Source organism: Coregonus lavaretus (assembly GCF_964263955.1).
Source record: "Coregonus lavaretus genome assembly, contig: HAP1_SCAFFOLD_2576, whole genome shotgun sequence".
NCBI lineage: Eukaryota > Metazoa > Chordata > Actinopteri > Salmoniformes > Salmonidae > Coregonus > Coregonus lavaretus.
The window spans coordinates 66,848-72,152 of NW_028164348.1; the positions used below are offsets into that span (position 1 = coordinate 66,848).

The window sequence follows — 5,305 nt, forward strand, 5'->3', positions numbered from 1 at the left end:
ATGACGAACCTTAGAGACTTTGGGATGGGCAACAAAGGGAGTGAAGACAAAATCTTAGAGGAAATCCCTTACCTGATTGAAGTGTTTGAAAAACATGACGGTAAGAGCAATATAGGTATCTCTACACTGTAGTAGTAGAAGTAGCATGATGTATTTCTGTAAAGCTTATTTTGTAATTGATTAGATGTTTTGTCTATCGCAGGTAAGGCATTTGACACAGCACAGCCTGTGATTTATGCCGTTTCCAACATAATCTCGGCCATTGTCTATGGCAGCAGGTTTGAATACACTGACCCCCTATTCACAGGCATGGCAGATAGGACCAATGAGACCATACACCTTACAGGTTCTGCATCAATCCAGGTACAGTCTGCTCATTCAGTCCATCCTGTTTTTACTCTACTTTCTCAATAGATAATGGCTGTTTCAGTGCAAATCAATAAAACTAGGGAAAAAATTTGACAAAATTGAAAGCATTTTCCCCCTGCGCTGCAGACGGCTACATCGGTCATCTAATAGAGGACTATTAAAGGCCCAGTGCCCTACTTTTGTGAAAAAATATGGCATATTTTAAAAAATATACACTACCGTTCAAAAGTTGGGGGTCACTTAGAAATGTCCTTGTTTTCCATGAAAACATACATGAAATGAGTTTGAATAGGAAATATAGCAAAATGCATAGGAAATGTAGTCATTGACAAGGTTAGAAATAAAGATTTTTAATTGAAATAATAATTGTGTCTTTCAAACTTTGCTTTCGTCAAAGAATCCTCCATTTGCAGCAATTACAGCCTTGCAGACCTTTTGCATTCTAGTTGTCAATTTGTTGAGATAATCTGAAGAGATTACTGAAGCACCGGCCACAAATTGGATTGGCTTGATGGGCACTTCTTACGTACCATACGGTCAAGCCGCTCCCACAACAGCTCAATAGGGTTGAGATCCGGGGACTGTGCTGACCACTCCATTATAGACAGAATACCAGCTGACTGCTTCTTCCCTAAATAGTTATTGCATAGTTTGGAGCTGTGCTTTGTGTCATTGTCCTGTTGTAGGTGGAAATTTGCTGCAATCAAGCGCAATCCACAGGGTATGGCATGGCGTTGCAAAATGGAGAGATAGCCTTCCTTCTTCAAGATCCCTTTTACCCTGTACAAATCTCCCACTTTACCACCACCAAAGCACCCCCAGACCATCACATTGCCTCCACCATGCTTGACAGATGGCATCAAGCACTCCTCCAGCATCTTTTCATCTGGTCTGCGTCTCACAAATGTTCTTCTTTGTGATCCGAACACCTCAAACTTCGATTCGTCTGTCCATAACACTTTTTTTTACAATCTTCCTCTGTCCAGTGTCTGTGTTATTTTGCCCATCTTAATCTTTAATTTTTATTGGCCAGTCTGAGATATGGCTTTTTCTTTGCAACTCTGCCTAGAAGGTCAGCATCCCGGAGTCGCCTCTTCACTGTTGACGTTGAGACTGGTGTTTTGCGGGTACTATTTAATGAAGCTGCCAGTTGAGGACCTGTGAGGCGTCTGTTTCTCAAACTAGACACGTATTTGTCCTCTTGCTCAGTTGTGCACTGGGGCCTCCCACTCCTCTTTCTATTCTGGTTAGAGCCAGTTCGCGCTGTTCTGTGAAGGGAGTAGTACACAGCGTTGTACGAGATCTTCAGTTTCTTGGCAATTTCTCGCATGGAATAGCCTTCATTTCTCAGAACAAGAATAGACTGACGAGTTTCAGAAGTAAGTTCTTTGTTTCTGGCCATTTTGAGCCTGTAATCAAACCCACAATTGCTGATGCTCCAGATACTCATCTCGTCTCAAGAAGGCCAGTTTGATTGCTTCTTTAATCAGCACAACAGTTTTCAACAGAGCTAACATAATAGCAAAATGTTTTTCTAATGACTAATTAGCCTTTTAAAATGATAAACTTGGATTAGCAAACACAACGTGCCATTGGAACTCAGGACTGATGGTTGCTGATAATGGGCCTCTGTATGCCTATGTAGATATTCCATAGCTACAATAGCCATTTACAACATTAACAATGTCTACACTGTATTTCTGATCAATTTGATGTTATCTTAAATGGGGGAAAAAATACATTTCTAAGTGACCCCAAACTTTTGAACGGTAGTGTATATTTCTCAGCACCCCTACTTCCCGCGGATGTGAATTTTCTGGTAGCATATTCCTACCTAACTAGTTTGAAAACAATGGGAAGCCTATCCACAGTTGATGGACCATCAACAGGAAATTAAATATGCTAAATTGAGAGCCTGTGAAAAGGTCTGTGAGAGGGTTTTGTCTATGCAGGAAAAGTAATGTATTCTTTTACAGAATAATGTAGGTTAACAGGATGAATAAACCAATATCACAATATGCCTTGCTCATATTTATATAAAACAATATTGATATTATATCGAACTATCAATATTGTTGCCCACCACTAATAATTACATACTGCATTTATGAATATATATATTTAATGTATCTATCATTGAATTTACATTTACACATTTAATAATATAATTATAGTTATGTGTTGTGTATAGTATATTAAATGTAATAATGTTATAAAAAATTAATATAAGATATTGAAATATAGTTTTATGTGTATTCTACCTGTATCTCTGTATAAATGTACAACATGTTTCCCTGGTTGGGTTGACACGTCTGAAGAAAAATGTTGCTGATATGAAGATGGAGGTGACCGAGCTAGCGAGGGGCCTGAAGGAGACTCTGAACCCTGAGACGTGTAGAGGCTTTGTGGACTCATTCCTCGCCCGAAAGCAGACCCTGGATGTATGAAGAGTTCATGCAGAATCTGCTTCTCATGCATACATAATAAAGTGTTGCATCAATATTGCTCAGTATAACTATACAGAATATAATTAAGCAAGTCCCAAGGGGGTGCCTGGATACAGCCCTTAGCTGTGGTATATTGGCAATATACCACAACTCAGAGGTGCCTTGTTGGTATTATAAACTGGTTACCAACATAATTAGAATGGTAAAGTAGTAATTCTGCATCATATCGGCCAATCAGCATCCAGGACCCAAAGTACCCAGTTTATAATACTTATTATGCTATCCTGTGGTGCACTTGGATACTGCAGCAGAACACAACTGTGGTCCTCTGTAGCTCAATTGGTAGAGCATGGCGCTTGTAACGCCAGGGTAGTGGGTTCGATCCCCTGGACCACCCATATGTAAAAATGTATGCACACATGACTAAGTCGCTTTGGATAAAAGCGTCTGCTTTCAATGTGTATTTGACATTGGTTCAACGTAATTTTATTGAAATTACGTAGAAACAACGTTGATTCATCCAGTGTGTGCCCATTATGCATATGACTGAATGCCAGAGGAGGGAGGATAGAACTAGTCATTATCTGTGAATGACTTATAACAGCTCCTTAAGTAACTGTTGTACATCAGTCATGTCATCTGGGGGTCTGTATCTGTTAGGAATCTGGCAATATGGATTCTTTCTACCATGACAACAACCTGGTATTTAGTGTTGCTAGCCTGTTTTGTGTTGGTACCGACCCCACCGGGACAACCCTGCGCTGGCGTCTGCTGCTAATGGCCAAGTACCCCCATATACAGGATAAGGTTTGATAGAACACACACACACACACACACACACACACACACACACACACACACACACACACACACACACACACACACACACACACACCCCCCCCCCCCCCCCCCCCCCCCCCAGGAGGCTGCCGAGGGTAGTACGGCTCAAATTAATGGAATTGAGACGGTTGAGTTAATAAAGGATCAACATTAACTAAGGTTTCTAAGTTTCAATGTATTAACTCCAACCCCTCCCTCCTTTCTGTCTCAGATTGAACCACATACCAGGTTAAAGATCATTCAGATTAACCTTTCACCTCTGGGTTAGAGTAACAGTGGCACTTTTCCTGTCTTTTTTCAAGACCGGGTCCAAGAGGAGATAAGCAGGGTTATAGGAAGTCGTCAGGACAGGAAGAACCTGCCCTACACTGATGCAGTGATCCATGAGATCCAGAGACTGGCCAACATTGCACCCATGGCCATCCCTCACACCACCAGCTGAGACGTTACCTTCCAGGGATATTTCATCAAAAAGGTCAGATACTGTACATGGCTGTCTAATAAAATAAATCAAATAAGGCTGAAATTATTGTAATCCACTCGTTCGGAGTGTGCACTTCATTTATTGAACCAAGTTTAATAACTTTTACTTTGAATATAACAGTGTCCTATGCTTCACTCTCACTGCTAGGGACGTCTGTGATTCCTCTACTGACGTCCGTCCTACAGGACGATAGTGAATGGGAGAGCCCCCACACCTTTAACCCCTCCCACTTTCTGGATGAGCAGGGACGATTCATCAAGAGGGACGCCTTCATGGCCTTTTCTGCAGGTATATCAACTTCATCATATAACAATGTATTTCATTGCAAGAAGTAGAGAAACTGTGGTAGCCTTTTGGACAGACTTCATGCTATTTTCTATATCTTTGGTCTCTCTCACAGGTCGTAGGGTGTGTCTGGGGGAGAGTCTGGCCAGGATGGAGCTCTTCCTCTTCTTCACCTCCCTCCTGCAGCGCTTTAGTTTCACTCCTCCTCCTGGAGTAACAGAGGATGATCTGGACCTCACACCATCCTTGGGGTTGACCCTCAATCCTTCACCTCACCAGCTCTGTGCTGTGAGCCGGGTCTGAGAAGCAGTGGCGTTGATGTTGATGCATCTAAACCACCACACATTAAATGCACCATCATAATAACCAATCCCAGAAATGAGTTTGCGCTACACACACAAACATTATTATATTTTGTTAATGATCGGTTCATAGGCAACTTCCAATATCTTTTTAGCTCTAATTGCACGGAAGACCACGGTAGTCGAGCATAATTTTATAGAGTAAAGTTTATTTTAATTCAGAATAAATATCATGTTCCAGTTAAAAATAAAGCAATAAAGTTTATAAAGCTTCTCCTTCACTTCAACCATTGCATCGTAACAGTTCCATGTGTTATTAAAAAATATCTGACATCAGGGTAAATCCATTTGAATTCAATCACTTTTTGACAGCACCCCTTTTGATTTGAATGAAACCTTACATACGTACACTCACCGGCCAATTTATTAGGTACACCCTGTTCACGAAAATGAGTCACATCAATAGTGAGTCACATCAATTGCTATATAAAGCCGGCAGACAGGTATCGAGACATTCGGTTACTGTTCGATCGAATATTAGAATGGGCAAAACGTGACCTAAGCGACTTCGAAGGTGG

The 5,305-nt window shown here is 41.1% G+C and overlaps 1 pseudogene across 1 annotated transcript; it reads left to right on the forward strand.

The window, feature by feature from the left end:
• On the forward strand, positions 1-4,728 carry LOC311117128 (cytochrome P450 2K1-like; annotated as a pseudogene). Its single transcript has 7 exons — positions 1-100; positions 203-363; positions 2,647-2,810; positions 3,477-3,623; positions 3,964-4,141; positions 4,288-4,428; positions 4,541-4,728. The product of its transcript is annotated as a cytochrome P450 2K1-like (transcript).
• The last annotated feature ends 577 nt before the right edge of the window (positions 4,729-5,305 follow it).